The sequence below is a fragment of the Sardina pilchardus genome, chromosome 5 (assembly GCF_963854185.1).
Source record: "Sardina pilchardus chromosome 5, fSarPil1.1, whole genome shotgun sequence".
NCBI lineage: Eukaryota > Metazoa > Chordata > Actinopteri > Clupeiformes > Clupeidae > Sardina > Sardina pilchardus.
In genome coordinates this window covers 2146862-2166552 of record NC_084998.1, presented here as the reverse complement: position 1 = coordinate 2166552, position 19691 = coordinate 2146862, and the positions used below count along the sequence as shown (strand labels likewise).

Below are 19691 nucleotides of genomic sequence, written 5' to 3'. Positions count from 1 at the left end.
CATGTTCCCGATTACACACACACACACACACACGCACACGCACACACACACACACCCACACCTAGATCTGTTGCATAATTTATGTCAACCTTACTCTAGATTTTATGTACAGAATACAGCTTTGTATGTGAAAATGCAAATGCCCAAACATACAGTAACTCATTTTAAATTGTTAGCTTGTTGTATAGAACATTTGATTGTTAACATCTTTCAAATCATTGGAATTAGCGGAAGTAGACCTGTGCTCACATGCTATGATTTATTGATCTGTCTTTTCATTGCTGTATCTATATTTGTGATGGCTTTTCAGTTCCGTATTTACAACCTTTACCAAATAAAGTGCACACCATACCTTTCCAAATGCTCATTTGTTTTGGCCTAATAATGTAACCTACATGAGTGAAGTCTGTTGAAGGTAGAGTGATTTCACTAGAATTCTCTTGCATCTTGAGATGATGTCAATATAACTCAACATTGTTAGCAGTGGCATGTAGTAAAAGCTGAGGTAGAAGATGTTTGGGTAATTCCATACTTTATTGTTAGGGGGGTGGGGGGAGTTGAAGCAGTTCATGTGTGTCACTTTTTAAAAAATATCCGTCTCCTTTCTTCAAGGCTGGGGTGTGAATACACCCGTGAATACACCCTTAAACACATCTTGGAGTCGAAGATGTAGACAAGTGGAATTGTAAATGCATTTAATCATTCACCTGCTGTTATTACTGTGGCTGTTGGGTACCCTGAGGAGGCTGAACACAATCTTGCTATGAAGATTTGAGTTGGTTTAGATTGTAAAGTTGAACCTCAAACAAACGGCATGCAAAGCAATTCTTTGTACAGAGAGCAATAACTGTAATTGCATAAGTGGATTTATGGATCAATTCATTCACCAATCATTCACCTGCAATTTTGGTCACAAGACACGAGAGATCAGTTACAACTCGGCGCCATTTCATCAAAGCAAGACAAACGGCAGAAGGTAAGGAAGGTTCTTTAATTTTTGTTTTTTGTAAAAAACTGTTTAAATGTTGGGTTGTTCAGCACTTATCTACAGTAAATGTTATTAGTGTCTAGTTAGTTGCCAGTTGGCAATTAGTCTAGATGGAAACGGGTCCACACGCACCCCCCGGCTTTTTTTTTAAGCCACCTGATTTTTTTGAATCCTTAAAATCTATTTTCAGAATCTGCCAGTCACCAAGCTGAAACAATGTCCCAAAGGCTTCATTTTTAACCCTTTGTTGCACCCGACCGGAAACCATAAAAACTATATAGAAAGAGGCATAACATTTAATGATAGTTACTTAATAGTAATAGGTAATCTGATCTGGGCAGAGATGATCCTAGTCAATCAAAACAGCCTTTAGATGACCTATTATGGACTCAAACTTCACACATGAAGACATAAGACAAATATCTACCATGCTGCACATTGGTGGGTGTCTAAAATGAACATAGGTAAGGCCTCATATTGCTATAATGAGTCCATTTCATGTATAGGCCACGACCTACAGTAGATATGCCAATTATGCACCCCCAGCCCCTTCTAATAAAATAATGTTGTTGTTCCCCTATTCACAGGGCTAAAACAAGTAGTGCAATTCAGTAGTGTTAACATTCAGATTCATATTCTACACATCCAGACCTTTCAGAAAATGTATGGCTGTGAAAAATAAAATGTCCAGAAATAGGGTCAATATGTTGTCAAATGTCAAAAATAACCATTTCATTCAATTCCTGGGGTTAGAAATGTATGGAAAATGTGTTAATTTGTCTCTGTATGCTGTTTACTGCATATGCTGTATGTTATGCCTCTTTCTATATAATTCTTCGATTTTTTGGGGGTTCCGGTCGGGTGCAACAAAGGGTTAAAAATGAAGCCTTTGGGACATTATTTCAGCTTGGTACCTAACAGATTCTGAAAATACATACTTTAAGGATTCTAAAAAACAGCTGGCATAAAAACAAGCTGGGGGGTGCGCGTGGACCCGTGTTTCCATCTAGACTTGGTGTGTGCTTGTTGAGGTATTAAGAGTGTGTGTATCAGCTGTACAATAGTCACTATAGCTCAGTGAATTCTTAAATTGGTTTCCTGTTGTTGCTTGAATGTAATAGCATTAAAAGTAACAGTTTAAAGTCACATATTGTTATTGACACAACAAATGTCAATAACAATATATTGTAACAAGAATCAACAATAAAATAATAAGGTTTTTATTTTAAAAAAAACTAATTTCAAACATAACAATCCAAACAATAAACACATACAGAGAAAGAAGAGAGAAAGTCTGTTAGGTGATTCTCCATTAAAGGGCTATTGGGAAACAGCACTAAGCATTCCCTTGCAGCCACTGGCCATTACAGAGACTTCAGGATAAAACTTAAAGCTTTCTGGGTGATGTACAGAAAAGACACCCAATCAATGTCACAGAAATTGTGCGCAGTTTAAAAAAGCGAACAATAGTAATAATATGCATGTGACAAATAAACCTCCTTGTATCCTTGTATTGTTTTGCAGTTTTTTAAAAATGCATACGAAACAGAATATTCAAACTTTTCGGCTACCCTATATTCATTCTCCTTTCATCGTCACCTAACCCTATTACATTTCAGTAAAAGTAAAGGGTGAACTGTGAGGGGAAGAGGTGCCCATTATGAACAGATGCATTCTTTAAATAACAGAATAACTCACAAAACACAAACACTAACAAAAATAATCTAGGAATAGGAAGTGGCCAACCCAAACTGTTCCCACAAAGTTAGGACCATGGAAATGTCCAAAATCTCTTGGTTAATGCTGAAGCATTCAGAGTTTCTTGCACTGGGGCCAAGCCCAGTTTGGGGATGGCCCCTGTTCCAACATGACTGTGCACCTTTGCACAAAGCAAGGTAACTAGAAAATAAACTAGACCGGCCTACAGAGTCCTGATCTCAACCCAACAGAGCACCTCTGGGATGGTTTAGAGCAGAATCTGAGAGCTAGTCTTGAGGCCTATTCGGACGGGATTAGTTTTATGGGGGACGTAGAGTAATGCAGGTTTATCATATGACCTCTGTAATAAAAATGTCCAATTCGGACGGGACTAGACATCTCTGTCATTTTACCTGACATGGGAGGAGTAACTACGTTTACGTTCTGCCGTCACATCTTCGTCGCCGTGCACGTGATACTTTGCGTCAGGTACGTGCGGCATTTTCAGATTTGAAAGACTACACAAGTTGGTTAAACTAGCAAACATTAGCTTTATGTTATGCCATACGTAGTTTGAAATGGCTAACAATATCAAGCTATTAGGCAAACTAGCTACATCCTATTAGGAGCTGCACAGCATGTTATGTTTTCATTCAGACTATGGTGGAATTGTTTTCAAATCAGGATGTGACGAAATATTACAGACATCTTTACAGAGGGTTGCGTTCGCACGGGATTAATATTACCTAAGGTAATTTCTCCGGACCGTTTTACGGAAGGTAAAAGTGTCTGTAAATGTCACCGACATACTCCGTTATGTTTACTGACATGGCGCGTCCGGACGGGACTACATTACCTGGTAATTATTACTTTACCTGATGTCACCCCATAAAACTAATCCCGTCCGAATAGGCCTTAAGTCTCCTCGTCCAACATCAGTGTGTGACCTCAAATTCCCATGAACAGTGAACACACTCCTAAACCTTGTGGAAAGGCTTCCCAGCCTTATTGGTGAAATCAACCAGTAAAACAATGTCATGGGATGGAACAACATTCATACCCAACTTCTGTCATAGCTCATATATTTAAGCAGCACCAGTGAAATGCCTCAATCATGTGATGGGCTAACAATCATTAACATCCAACTTATGACATATTTCATATTTGTAAAACAAAATCATAGTAAAGCGTATACTGACTTGCGTCAGGAGACGGGTCAATGTCCAGGCTAAGGGATATTATGGTTAGGCTATGGTTATGATTATGGTTATGGTTTTGGTATTTAGCAGACGCTTTTGTCCAAAGTGAATCATTGTTATAGCTTTCTGTTGTTCTGCACAAAAGTGGCCAAAGGTTGTAGGCTACTTTAGTCCTTTGACTTAGTGCCATTTAACAGTAAATTCCTTCATAACCGAATTGCATTCATTCCACAGTAAACACTTCGGATTATTCGCCTACATGATGTTGACAGCAATGTAAACAATAGCCTAATTGTCAGTCCACTCCAACTGGAGCTATCCGTTTTCATCATCAATTTTGTGTTTCAGAGACATTGTTAACATTACGCTTTAACATTGGGATTACTGCTGCCAACACAGGGATTCCTGTGCAGATTATATGGGTGTGTTTGTAAATTGCCACTCCCAGCACTTGGAGTAGGCCTACACTGAAACCGTTTAACCGCACGTTATTCTATTGTGTCAAATTGAATTTAGGAACGCACCCTGACAGCCAGTGTGACAGAAGCGAGCCGCACAACATTGTCGCGATGGGATCCATGTTAACTGGGGATAAAACAATTAGCAAGTCATCACAAGCAGGCGTTTTACCTTATTTACTGCAGATGTGACTGAGAAATAGTACAACCATTTCAAAATGCGTCAGATATAAAATTATCCAGTTAGAAATAATCCATAGGGCTTTATATGACCCCTGAAACAATGAGTAAAATTGATCTCTCTGTGTCAAATATGCTGGTGGGAACACTCATGTTATGGAATTGTCCTGCTGTTAAACAATTCTGGCAAGATATTGTCAAGGATATAACCTCTGTACTCAATACTGAGATTACACAATTGTATGTCTATTTGGATCTGATCTTGATGGTATAGCCTACAGTCCAGAAATGTACAAATAACTCCTGCACTAGCTTTTTTGGTGACTGTCCTTCTTAATGGGAAGGAACGCAAAAACACCTGCTTCAGTATAGTTCTCTGGTGAAGTGACTTTATGGACATCCTTGCTACGGAGCAGGCTGCCTTGACTCTCAATATACTGGAGAGGCCTAGTGTTCTGCAAGGCCCCTTGGACAACAGTATATGAGAACCTTGAAGCAACACTAAAGAGTTTAACTTAAAATAATGATAATAATAATCATAATAATTATTATTTTAAGTTTTTCGGTAAAATAATGTCAGTAGTTCATTAGACAAAATCATTTCAGTAGTTCATCAAGTCGTAACAGGGTGAACGGCACTTCGGCATTTGCTTCGCGGCTCTCTATCGGCTATAACCGCACTATGTAAGTTTACCAGATCGGGCAGAGGTTCTGTAGTACAATGGACTGAGACATAAGAAACTACAAATTTGACTTGCTGCGATGTTGCAATACATCATACTTCTATAAAATCTTGCAACATACTCTATCCTGTCTGTGGACATTGTTATTTGCTGGATAAAGCGCCTGGAGTTCAGTCCAAAAAGTTCAATCTTAGTCTCCAAAAAGTTCCATCTTACCACATCATCTGACCATAAAACCTTTTTCCACATGGATATTCCAGATGTGTTTTTGCACTTAACTCCAAGCGCATGTTTGGCAAAAACCAAACACAGTACACCACCCAAAACACACCATACCTACTATGAAGCAAGGTGGGGGCAACATTATGTGTGGGGATGTTTCTCTTCAGCGGGGACTGGGCAATTTGTCAGGATAGAAGGGAAAATGGATGCTGCCAAGTACACCCAAATTTTTGAGGACAACCTGCGTCCCTCTGCTAGACAGCTGAAGATGGGCAGGTCATTCACCTTCCAACACGACAATGATCCTAAACATACTGCCAAAAGTGCAAAGCAGTGGCTTATAGGAAGGTGAATAAATATCATCGCTCTTGCACTTTCAGTTTCACTTTGGAGTGAGGATATTACTGTGCCGAGTCTAAGTACTCCCAAGTGTTATTCCGCCACACAATATAGTTATCCCTCGTAACTGCTTTGAAATGCACCACATTTTATTTTGTCTCCCCATACTTGGTCGTGTGACTACTCGTGTAACTGTATTTTAACAGGAAAAACATGGAGGTGTTGGGTCGCTTCTAACTTCATCTCTGTTTGGATCCTAATGAATGCACCGGGCTAGCTAAGTGCTATCAAAGTCGCGCTGCGCGCCAGAGCCAGTGAGTGCACGCATTGAAACGAGAGGTATGTATCAACTCGTCTAAGTTAAGGGAATAACGTTAATAACTGTTCCTTTAACAAAACAGTTCAGAAATTGTAGCCTATTTAGCCAACATCTAGCTTCTTTGCATCTTCTTTCCATCTCCCTCTCTCTCTTTTTTTTAAAAGAATTTCTAATCGTCCATACGCAAAGGATTGTGAGTTATTTCTTCACACTGAGGATCCATCGATGCATCCTCCAAAATCCTCAGAACAATCTTGACAAGATTCGATGACACAACGTCCTTGAAAAAGTGTCTTAGAAGAACCCATCCTTGACTTTGAGAAACAGTGCTAATTTCCCACACCAGTCTCTCCTTCATTCCTCCATCCTCCTATGATAAAGGTAGATGACGCAACAGTACGTTCATAAATAACACCGCCATCATGGTGGGGGCAAAAATCACTCAAATGGAAAAACTGGTGTCTCAGATGGCCGGCAAGTGTTGCCCATAGACAGTAGGGCCTAAGGTGTTTGCATCCAGCAATATGGCGGCCATGTTCACGTATGCCACTTAATAGAACTCCATGGACAATGTGGCATCTAGTTTTGTAATATCTATGAGAGACATGGAGATGGGAGACATATTTTAGTCCCTGGGGGCACGTTCACCCGAATACGGTACAGCCGCTGTAACCAGGTGTGATAAAATGCTGCCCAAAATGTGTCAACTTTTCATACTTTGAATACTGTTAAATACTTTTGCAAGCCTGTTTATAGGCTACTGCGTCATTTTACTTGCAGACACTGCATGCACTGGATTCACAGAAAACCAAACAGATCCGAACTCAGACTCGAACCCAGGTCCCTGTGGGTATGTTGACTCAAGTATGGTATGGGCACTGTAACCAGTTGCGATACAACACCCCCCAAAATGTGTCAACTATTCATACGTTGAATACTGTTACGCAAGTATATGTACAGTACTGTGTCATTTTACCTGTAGACCCATCGCGTGGCAATGAATAAATTGTCATCAAAATGAGTGACCCTGGAGAAGGAGGAGCCTCAGCAGAGAGTCTTCCTCCCAATGAGAATGTGATCTTCAACCCTGCTGTCAAAGACAGACACACAATTACGGAGAATCTGGTCACAACAAAGTAAGTAAATAATGTTGTGGTGCAAAATCAGGAATAAGACTGCTGCTGCAGAATTCCTTATGCAAGAACACTAATCAGTGTGATACTCGCCGTGAATGAACTGAATGCACATTTGCTATTGTGACAGTGGATCTTCACTCCAGAGCCATAGTTCTAGTGGATCTTCACTCCAGAGCCATAGTTGTTATGAGTGTGTCCATGAGAGGACGAATCGTGGTGATGTCGTCTCACCGATGTTGATGAATGAAATGCTCAGCCTTCTCAAATGTGTTTATTCTTTTTTACAAAAAATAATAATTTATAATTCCACTGTTCCGGCAAGGCATGACAGAATTAGCTCCATTTGCCTCATATGTAAAAAATGTAAGGTGGTTTGTAGGGATGGACTGGTACACAAAAATTATAGTTCGGTACCTCTGTGTTAAAGCTTTCATTGTTTTGATGACAACATGTAGGCCTACAGCTAGCCTAGAAATCTAGACGCACCCTAGTGGCAGCAAATGTAATTTACAGGATAGTCTAGCTAGCAACTCTCCATTGGCTTGCAAGCTGGACAAATTAAACTTCTATCGGGCGAATCACATTGGCCCTCATTTATCAACAGAGCTTAGAAACCAGCGTATATCTGAGCGCAGAAATCATCTTACGACGGGGCTCACGTGTGATTATCAAACTTTCGTATCACTCCAATTCCAGCGTAAGAATGAACGTTTGTTGATAAATGTGGCGGCTGGAAACAAGCGTGATTTAAATATCACGCCCCTATATTATGCTCATTTTAATGGCCTCGCCCCTATAATTTACGACATGAAGGTGCATTATACGTTTGCCAAAGAGAAAGTAATCATCGCCTATGGCTATTCTAAGCCATGAAATGTGTCAATATATTATGCTACATTACAGAAAATAGGCTGCACATGTTCAGGAAAGGTGTTATGTCCGAGATAGTCCATCAATTCAACTTTGTAATGCACCGCCGATATACTGCTGCGCGATGCATGCCGCCTGAAAAACTTGCGTACACGAGTTGAGACTAGACGTGAGATTTGAGCGTAGCCACCGATCACGTTCACATTGATAAATGCCATACGTTGTGTGGAAACAAGCGTACGCCTGTTTAACGCCTGTTTTTGGTCGTACGCTCGTTTGATAAATGAGGGCCACTGTGTATAGAGTCGGTGGCAGGGCTTAACATAATGACGACTGACCTGCGGCCGTAAGTTGCGACCGTTAAGCATGTATTCCCCATCCTGCTACTTAAAAACAAGAAGATGATTGGTTTTAGTGCTCTCCTATTGCGTGGAGAGGGAATTTTAAAGACAACCTCCCACCCCTCCGATTGAGTCCTGCCTATGGTGAGTTCCCAGACCCTACATCTTGATGTGAGTCTGGCTCGTCAGGCTAGACTACAGCTGCTTAAATAGTGTGATCTTACCATTGCTGTTACATCTACTTTGGTGTTTAGTTTAAAAAATAATGTTTAGGCCTGGTGGAATTCATCCACTACACAAACAGTTCAAGGGAAAGACAAAAAGACGCTGTGAGTGTGAACAGATCAGCAAAGAAATATGAGAGAAATGGAATGGTTTTAAGATTTCTTTTATTTATTTTGTGCCAGACCACCCTCTCCAGTCCCCAGTTGTCTGTCCATGTGTTCAATGGAACCTCCTCTTACAATAACCGGGGACCCATCACAAACAACAATGTATGTACCACTACATCATCTATCCTGTATTACTAGACACGGTCTACTTATAATTTTTTGTGAACAGAGAGACCTTGTTTTTTCATAGTTCTACAGGGGAAGGACTACCGATTTTGAAGCAGTTACGCCCAAATATTAGTCTGACAACAGGATAGACGTCAATCTTATGTTATTTAGGATTTTTTGGATGTTTTCTTGGCTCCATAGCACTGTTTTAGGAGACATAGCAATGTTGATCCTGTAAATTCCTGAGGGTTCTTAATGTGTCTGTTTCCCACAGCATTCATCATGAACCCTCTCATCCTGAGTCCAGTGCAACATCCTTTCAGAGCGATTCATCAATTGGACAGCCTACAGATACAGGGGAATTGACAAAAAGCACAAGGTTTTTCACGGGATATTTTGCGATAAGATTAGATTCCGTCCAAGGTAGTAACAGTACATATAATTGGATTCATGTAGGCTTATTGGGAGAAAAATACAGACAGGGTTTTACCAGTGAAATATTGTATTTCATTACAGATGAAACTAGAAAACATTTCTAATAAACATGACATTTAATGACTTACTACAGTATATGTTTTAGGATTTATTCCCTAAATTCCTGATATTCCTAAATTGCTTGTTTCCTGCAGCAGTCCTCATGCCAGACCACCCTCTCCAGTGCCCAGTTGTCTGTCCATGTGCTCAATGGAACCTCCTCTTACAATAGCTGGGAAACCATCACAGACAACAATGTATGTACCACTACATCATCTATCCTGTCAGCCTGAAACTGATCCATTGGGCTGCGATTAGGTGCAGTGTTTCATAGCCTATCATTGGACAGACCTAACCAAACAGGACAATGAAATGGCTAATGGCTTCTTTTTTTTTTAAAGTTATTGTGCTGTCAGTATCTTGTACAACACCTGATAGCGAAATCTAAGTCAACGAAATATGTAGGGTAGGCTATTTGGGAAAACATTTCCCTCCTTTGTTTTTAAAAATAATTCCTTCAAACCATACTACAAACATGCAATGAACAGCTGGGCAGGGGTGTCGCAACCCAACGGGCAAACAGACATTTGAAACAAACAGGAACAACATCACACAAACATGCTGTATTACCTTGATGAAAGTGAACCAGAATTTTCCCTCACATCCACATTGGCCTAAGTTTTGTGTGATAATCCATGATAAAACCTCCGTTTTCATGTAGGCCAAACTGCATGGAAATAATATGCATTTATAATAGTCACAGCATTTCTGTTGCAATCAAAACCTAACCTAAGCGTGATCAGATGACATGAGACGAGGCGACTTTTGATCATCTGTCCATCATCGTGTAAAGCCCGCTCTGACGATTGGATTGGTCCGGAGAGATCTGGAGAGTATAGTAGCGCCACAACAGAGAAAGGTCAGATCGAACTTCCTGCCCTAAAATGTAGTGGTCAGGGTTAAAGTTCCAGGCTACTATCCTGTATTACTAGACAAGGTCTACTTCTAAAGTTTTGTTTTTCTTGGCTAGATTCAATCTAAAGGATAACTTCAGCAAATTACAATATAGGGCCCTGTTGTTCGAAGTCACCAAGTACTGTTTGTACAAACGGGTCGAACGGGAGTCGATCAGTAGTCAGTGGTTTTGGGATGCCGAGTGATGTCACCCTCGAGTATGTATGTATTGTAAATGTATTGCCTAGACAAATTGCAAATTGGTGTCCCCTCTATAAGTATTGGAACATATTTTAAAGTTGACTGTTAAGAGGAATATAAAATCATCTTTTGGAAATTGATCTTAATGCCTTAAATGGGAAAATGAGTAAATATCCAACCAAACTTACAAACTTGCAGTTTCAGTCCACAAAGGCACACGTACACACACCACTGGAGGAAGACAATCTGACAATGAGGCACCAGAGCGGTATTCCATGAACGGAGGTTTAACAAACACAGAGTTAACGCTGAACTCTGGGTTGATTGACCCTGTGCCGACTAAACCAGAGCTGTCGGTTCCACCGCGCCGGTTATGAATTAGTTTAATCAACACGGGGTTGGTTAACACTGGGTTGTGCGCATACACGCCAAACCTATAAAGATGTGATGTATGGAGCATGGAAATCCTGATCAAATGGGCGTAACAGGCTAGCTGCTGCTAGGGGCGTCTAGATTTCTATTCAGAGAAACCCTGGTAGCGGATCGCTGACTGCGTGAATGCATACGTTTCATGACAAAAGCACGATCCTAAATATTTGAACAATGATTCATGGTAGTAATTATATTATTTATCCTCCCTCAGCAATTAAAGAATAAATATTATTCCTGCAAATGTGGTCTCGAAGCCTTTGTCCAGCCCTTAAATCCATTTGTGGAATTTGAAACGGGTCGAAGGCGGATCAAAGGTGGCATCTCTTTGCGCAGAATGGCTATATTGTGGACAGCACATGCAACAATTACGCAAGTCCAGGAGTGGGATTATGAGCGTCGGGAGGCATGGATAGGCTACCCTGGATCCCCAGGAGATACCCATCGAATTGCGCTGCGACCGAATACAAACTTTGAGCTATTTTGCACAAGCACAACAATTATATAAGGTCTATGATATGTTCATAATGCAACGCAGTCTGTTGAAATGTAGGCTATAGCTAAATTACATCCTGGCATCGTAGACCGAACCAGGCAATTTTGCCTCCACATAGTAATCATGTACGAAGCATCATATAATCTTGGTTTATAATAAAATCGACAGCGATTAACAAACCATCTCGAAGATATTGGAAATGGCCAATATGCTGCGTATACAGTACAGGCCAAAAGTTTGGACACACCTTCTCATTCGGACACCCCTTCTTTATTTTCATGCTATATGACTATGAGAATTGTAGATTCATACCGAAGTCATTAGAATTATGAATTAACACATGTGGAATTATATACTTAACAAAAAAGTGTGAAACAACTGAAAATATGTCTTATATTTTAGGTTCTTCAAAGTAGCCACCTTTTGCTTTTAATACTGCTTCGCACACTCTTGGCATTCTCTTGATGAGCTTCAAGAGTCACCTGAAATGGTCTTCCAACAGTCTTGAAGGAGTTCCCAGAGATGCTTAGCACTTGTTGGCCCTTTTGCCTTCACTCTGCAGTCCACACGGTGGTTGGAACCAAAGGTCTCCGATTTTGACTCATCAGACCAAAGCACAGATTTCCACTGGTCTAATGTCCATTCCTTGCGTTCTTTAGCCCAAACAAGTCTCTTCTGCTTGTTGCCTGTCCTTAGCAGTGGTTTCCTAGCAGCTATTCTACCATGAAGGCCTGATTCAGGCAGTCTCGTCTTAACAGTTGTTCTAGAGATGTGTCTGCTGCTAGAACTGCACAGCGGTGTTACCGTCAGAGGAGGGAAGTCCAGTAACAAAATCCAGGGCAATGTGTGACCACGGTCGGTTGGGGATATGGAGAGGCTGCAGGAGACCTGCAGACGGTCGATTGGAGGTCTTGTTACGTGCGCAGGTTGAACAGGCCCCAACGAACGAACGGACATCATCCACCATTTTGGGCCACCAGAAGCGTTGCCGGAGACAGGCCATAGTCCTCCTGACAACAGCATGACATGCAAAACCAGACAAGTGACCCCACTGTAAGACCTGGGAACAAACAGACAGTTAGCAGGGCAGTTATCTGGACCAGGCTCCTTCTGCAGTGCCCTCTGAACCATCTTCTCAATTCCCCAGGAGACAGCCCCCACCAAACACCTAGTGGGCAGAATAGTCTCTGCAGCAACAGAAACCCTGAGGATCACTAAACTGCCGGGAGAGGGCGTCTGGCTTGATGTTCTTGGAGCCTGGACGGAAAGACAGGGTAAAGTCAAAACGACTGAAAAACAGGAACCACCTAGCCTGACGGGCATTAACACTAGAAGCGCCAAGCGCCGGTCATTTGACCGCTGAGACGTATTATTAGAAGCGCCATGGTGATTTGACCTAGATATACCTAGAACTGCCGGGCCTGCGGTCTTTTGACCGCCGTGATTAATCGAGTGAAAAGATTTTTTTTTTTTTGTAAATTCCAGGACCCTACGTTCACAACTTTTCCTAAATACGCGTGTTTTATCCCCCAGTATTTTTACATGATCAAAAGCACACCGGTACAAGCTAGTTTAGAGCTATTTTGCTCTTACTTATACGAAAACACTGCCAGTCTCCCGTTCGGCCATGTTTTTTCAGGCTGCTGTTATGTTTTCTCACAGCAGATGGCGCAAGGGGTCCTGTCAGTCGGGCATGAGAATAATATTTTACTAAAAACATATACCGGTAGTTTATATATATGTGCAATATGTATTATATGTGTGATTTATTTTAATAACTATTTTTCATTTACATGATTTACAGTGGTAAAATGCAAGTTTGTTTTGAAAACGTTCTATAGGCCTATGTGTGTAAAACATATTTTCAGCTGAAATTTGTCGTAGCCGGTCTAGCCTTGTCAAGTCAAGTATATTTATATAGCGCATTTCAAATTTCATACACAGAGGTCATTCAATGTGCTTTACATAAACAAACAAACAAGCAAAAATGGCAAACTGTCCTAAACATTGCGTTCTTTTTTGTGACTGTGGTATATCCGTGGTAAGTAGAGCAGACTGCTGGTCAATTGACCATTTGTCATCCATACAGCGTCAAGTGGTGCAATGCTTTCTCTCTCTCGCAAAATCAGTCGGACATAGACAATGTGATAGCCTTCGTACAGGAACTGCATGGGAATGGACAGATGCAGGGGTGTCGTTATAGCCTATTTAAATTCTCTATGTAAGAGATGAGAAATATATTGATATGTGGCGCAACGCTGTCTTCCTCGACTAGTATGCATGCGACCCTGGTTCGATCCCAGCCATGAGTGAAATTTTGCAGGCCTAGCTTACCAGCAGTCTGCTCAACTTACCACGGATATGCTTCATAAGTCACAAGAACGAATGCAATGTTTAGGACAGTTTGCCATTTTGACAAAATGACAGTTTGTCATTTTTGACACCCCATTTTAGAGCTAGACGATCGTTTTTATTATTATTATTATTATTATTATTATTATTATTGTTCAGTTCAGTTGTTCAATTCAGTTATTATTGCCTATTATTATTGTTCAGTCTCCATCGGATTTGGAGAGGCACAACGACGCTTGCAGGCGGCCGATGATCGGTGCAGCACTTTAGGCCTACATAACACACATTGCAAACATAGCCTATTTTGAAACCTTCGCACATGGAGGCATTTAATAGAAGAGCAATTAGCATAGGCTATTGTCTTGTGCGATCATTCCCCCTCCCCATACACCCGTCTAACCAGTTCACTTAGGACATCACCTATGCGGCATTGAGGACAACTACCCCCCCCCCCCTGCATCTTTTAGCAGGCTAGGCCTAGTTGTTTGATTTGTGAGGCAGAGCAGTATATGCTGGCTGTTTAGGCAACTTGTGGAAGAGTAGGCTACGCAATCATGTTTGATCGCATTATGCAGAATGTTTCCAAATGTTCGAATTCGCCTGCGTGCGTGTAGTTGTGTGAAAAGAATAGAATAGAATAGGCTATACTTTTTTGACACCATGCTAAATGGAACTTCAGCCATGGACTGGTCGGGAATCGAACCGGCAACCCCCCGTCTACAAGCCCGAAGCCCTAACCAGTAGGCCACGGCTCAAATTTGTGTGTGAATGCTGAACTACGAATTCACATAGAGGTTAACTTAAAATGTAGAAAAAATATAGCTCTTTTCAGCAGAGGAGTGAAAGATGTTCTCCGTTTTGCGAATGTTGTAGGCTATGTTTGCGATGTCTGCATCCTCATTCCAGAGGAACCTAATAGAGGAAGATGTCAGAGCAGTCAGGGGAGCTGCTATGGAACTGTAGTTACGAATAAACCTCCTATAAAAATTGGCAAAGCCTAAGAACTTCTGGAGGTCTTTGCGAGATTGTAGAGTGGGCCATTCCACCACCGCCTTAACCTTTCCCGAATCCATCTCCAATCCACCCTTGGTGATGATGAACCCCAGGAAGGACGTAGTGTGCTGGTGGAAAACACATTTTTCCGCTTTAACAAAAAGTTGGTTCTCCAACAATCGCTGAAGCACTGACCGGACATGATTGACATGTTCTGGGAGAAATCTGGAAAAAATTAGGATGTCATCCAAATAAACAAACAAACACTTGTTGACCATATCTCGTAGGACATCAGTCAACCCAAATGGCATGACCAGGTACTCATAATGCCCCGTGGGAGTATTGAAGGCTGTCTTCCATTCATCCCCCTTCCTAATGCGTACCAAATGATACGCATTACGCAGGTCCAGTTTGGTGAAGACAGTGGCTCCCTGCAACAACTCAAAGGCATCAGACATGAGAGGAAGAGAATATTTGTTCTTGACCGTTATGTCATTCAAGCCCCGATAATCAATGCAGGGTCTCAAAGAGCCATCCTTTTTTCCAACAAAATAGAAGCCAGCACCTGCAGGGGAAGAGGAAGGGCGGATGATACCTGAAGTCAAGGAGTCATTGACGTAGTTCTCCATAGCTTGGCGTTCAGGGGGCGACAAGGAGTATATCTGGCCCCGAGGAGGACATGCTCCAGGGAGTAGGTTGATGGCACAGTCATAGGGTCGATGAGGTGGCAGAGAGGTGGCCCTTGACTTGCTGAACACCGGCCTCAGATCTAGAACACTGGACAGGTCAGGAAAATCCTCAAGTCCCTCAGGAACAACAGACGAAGGACTAAGAGCAGACTTCAGACAGTGAGAGAACAGAAAGGGCTCCAGCCCAAAATTACGTTCTTGGCCCAACCGACATGAGGGTTATGTTTAACCAGCCACCGATGGCCGAGAACTATGGAGTTCTGAGGAGAGTCAATAAGATAAAACACAATTTCTTCATAGTGACTGCCTGAAAGCATTAAACTCACTGGCTCGGTGCGATGCATGACTCTGGCGAAGTGGCTACCGTCGAGGGCTGAAACGGCCAGTGGGACCCGGAGCATTGAGACAGGGATTCCCCACTGGACTGCCAAACGGTTGTCAATAAAACTTTCCTCAGCACCAGAGTCAATGAGATGCTGAGGTGTGTCGATGGCCCCTCCAGAAGATAGTCGCTGGCAGGAGAGTTTGATGAAGTGGTAGGGAGGTCTTCACAGGAATCCTGCTCGCCAAAACTCCCCTTACTTCTGACGAGCATTATCTTTTACTGGACATGCATCAACAAAATGACCCACCTGACCACAGTAGAGACATGCCTTGGCCAGCAACCAGCGCCGTCTCTCTGATGGGGTCAAACGAGTGCGGTCAACTTGCATTGGCTCAGATGTGTCTGGAGGATCTGGATTGGCACCTGGAGTCAGCAGCAAAGCCTGGGACTCTTGACGAGGAAAGGTGAGTGGAGCCCTCATCTGGCGACGTTGACCCAGTCGAACATCCACACGGATTGCCATGTCCACCAGACCATCAAATGTTTGGGGTAACTCGTGGGGAATCAGCTGGTCTTTGATCTCTTCAGATAGGCCATTAAGAAAGACATCATAAAACGCCTCTTGGTTCCACCCAGATGTTGAAGCCAGGGTACGGAACTGAATAGAATAGTCCGAAACTGACTGGGACCTCTGACGGAGCTGTAAAACCTCTCGAGCTGCCTCCCTGCCTTGCTTGGAACAGTCAAAAATATTAATTTCAGTTGAAAACAGGGATAAATCACCCTGAATGGCCGCGTTGTTACTCCAAATGGCCGTTCCCCAGTCACGGGCCCTACCAGACAGTAGAGGTCTTGGTCTCGAGACCGGTCTGGAGACCACTTTTACGTGGTCTCGGTCTTGTCACAGTCTCGACCGTCTTTGGTCTTGGTCTTGTCTTGGTCTCACTGTCTTGGTCTTGCTGTCTCAGGTTGACATTGGTCGGGACATTTGCAACAAATAATGTCCATGATACAAGAAAACATAATATTCATAAATGCAACATTAAATTATTTCGCCTTTCACGCACTTCAAATGCAACCAATGACATAAAGTATTTGTTTTGTGATACTGGCGCTCTCATCAAATCAAAAGACGCAAGTGTAGAGCCCGCACCAAGCGGTTTACGTGGTAGGCTACCTGTCAGTAGTCAGACCTTGCATCCTATAGTAGCAGTTACAGTTAGTAGCGAAAATGACAGCGAATTCGGCAATAATTAAATTTGGATTCACTGAGCATAAAAACGTTTGCTGTCTAGGGGAAAAAAAAAACATTCGTTTTAAAACACTAACGTTTTGCAAAGTGTTGCTAACAGAAACAGCCGGGACCACATCGTCATTTACCAGACATCTGGAGCGTCTTGCCTTAATGAGGCTTCCCATTTTCATCCTAGATTCAGTGCCAGAAATGCAATGCATTTAAGCATCAAGGCTGCCATATAAATGTATAGCTAGCTAGCTCTCTCTCTCTCTCTCTCTCACCACCAGCACTAAAATGTGAACTGTTTTTTTAAGTATCATCTTATTTGTTGTTTGTTGTTCTTGCCTTACTGAAGAATAGGCTTTATATTATTGGCTGTGTGTTGTAATCACATGCCATTGCAGACATCAAGATGTCAGCGTCTTTGTTCTTGTTAATGCACCATTTGATGTGCAGTTTGTATTGGTATGTATTGTATTGCATTTGATTCATGTGACATGTGTTTAACTAAATAAATGTCACCATTGACATTTAAATAACATCTGCATATCACATTGTTTTGACTTCACAATCTTAATCTATTTCTGGCAAGGTTATAATTGTGTGTTAAATTAAGTATAATTGTAAATAGTTACATATTTCCCATAGCTGTTGGAGGTGTTAGTTACTTTATCAGATCACTTAGTACCAGTCAGTCAGTAATATTAGTCCTAAACAGCAGACAAAGGAGTCTCAATCCTCTAATGGCGCAATAACAATTGCTATAGGTATAACATATACAATTGCTATACATAGTTTATCTCACCGAGTTTACGAAAACATTTACAGTGAATGAGCTCAGTCTCACACATTCATGACATGCTCTGTCTCTGCATTGTTCTGTCTGTAGCTGAATTAATACCTTTTTTAATTGAATTTATACTGGGACTGAACCTCTTACTCCAGTATGCTGCTCTTATTCAATTGATGCAAGTTATGGTGTAACACTAGCTCACTAGCTGTTTTTTTTTTTTTTTGGTCTTGGTCTCGTCTCGGTCTCGTCTCGACTTGGTCTTGGTCTTGACTCAGTCTGTCTCGGCCTTGGTATCGTCTTGGTCTTGGTCTTGCTACCCTCTGGTCTTGGTAGTGTCTTGGTCTCGGTTTAGGCGGTCTTGACGATAAGTCTACCAGACAGTAGGATGATTACGTAGGCTACCTTGGCACGATCTGTTGGGAATGAGGAAGGTTGAAGGGCGAAAACCAGTCCACATTGGGTCAAAAAGGACTGGCAGGATCCAGGATCCCTGGAGTAAGTCTCTGGAGGCGGCAGGCGTGGTTCTCTAGCTGGCGGAGCAGCAGGTTGGGGCCCTTGAGACAAGGTGAGCTGAATCTGTTGTGTCTGAGCTGCTACCCCCGTGACCGTTGTTGCTACAGAATCCACATGTCTGGAAATGGACTCCAGTTGGGTCTGATGTTTTCCCAACATAGCCCCATGCTTGTCCAGGACTGCTTTGAGTGGGATCTGCTGGGTCCATAGCTGGTCAGATTGTACTGTTAGATTCAGAGACCGGACCCAAGCGCAGATACAGTTCACTACTTTATTGTAGGCAGGGGGAACAGTTTGTGGCCAAGCCACAGGCAAATAAGGCAGTCAGTCAAAACAGGCAATTCCAAAAAAGGGCTAATTCCAACACAGGCAGATTCCAAAACAGGCAGTTTCCAAAAACGGGCACATCCAAAAACAGGCAGATTAAAAAAAACAGGCAGATTCCAAAAATGAGATTCAAAGTCCAAACTTACAAACTTGCAGTTTCAGTCCACAAAGGCACACGCACACACACCATTGGAGGAAGACAATCTGACAATGAGGCACCAGTAGGGCAGGGTATAAATAGGGCAGGTAATACAAACAAATGAGAAACAGGTGAGTGCCAAAAAGTGTCGGGAAAAAGAACAAAGGCAGGAGGCAGGGGCGTGGCTAGAGCACATGGTGGACCAAAACAAAAACAAGCAGTAATACAGGCGTATTTCACAAAACCAGAGTAAGTAGATCCAAGATAAGTGACGACACACGCGGTTGACCAAGCCTATTCAAAGTAAACATGCTAAATACGTTTCACTAATGCTGAGCGCAGATGAGTTGAGGCGGCTAGGTCAAGCTAGGTGTAAGTTATTCGGTATGTGTGTGCGTTCTCGTTTCTCCCCCAAATAACTCACGGTTGGAATAAAAAAGACGCGAAAAATAGCGTCTTGCACACAAAGTGAACAACCGCTTTTGATATAGACTAACAACGAGGCAAAGTTGTACTTTTTTGGATGGGAATCATGATTATTTCTGTTACGTAGCGGGAGTAGGTGTGGCAGACCAAGTGAATGCAAATTTACGTATGCACCCACGTGTGAGAGCTTCCTTGTCTCAGCACGCAACGTCATTAAGAAAGCGCTTTGCCACCGCAAAGATGCACACAGTATGACTATACCGCTGCTCCATTGAGAGCGTGTTGGCCTACTGCGTCTCCACCTGGTACCCCAGCTGCTCAGCAGCAGACAAGAAGGCCCTTCAGCGCATCATTAACACCGCCCAAAAGATCACAAACTGTTCCCTGCCCTCTCTGCAGGATGTCTTCCA

General features: G+C 42.3%; 1 protein-coding gene across 1 annotated transcript in view; it reads left to right on the top strand.

Annotated features, from left to right (window-relative positions):
* sart1 (spliceosome associated factor 1, recruiter of U4/U6.U5 tri-snRNP) overlaps positions 1–361 on the top strand; it is a 19035-nt gene extending 18674 nt beyond the window's left edge. The window contains exon 20 of the mRNA XM_062535963.1: positions 1–361. This exon is cut by the window's left edge and continues 31 nt beyond it. The gene's annotated coding sequence lies outside the window, so the exon portion shown is untranslated.
* Positions 362–19691: the final 19330 nt, after the last annotated feature.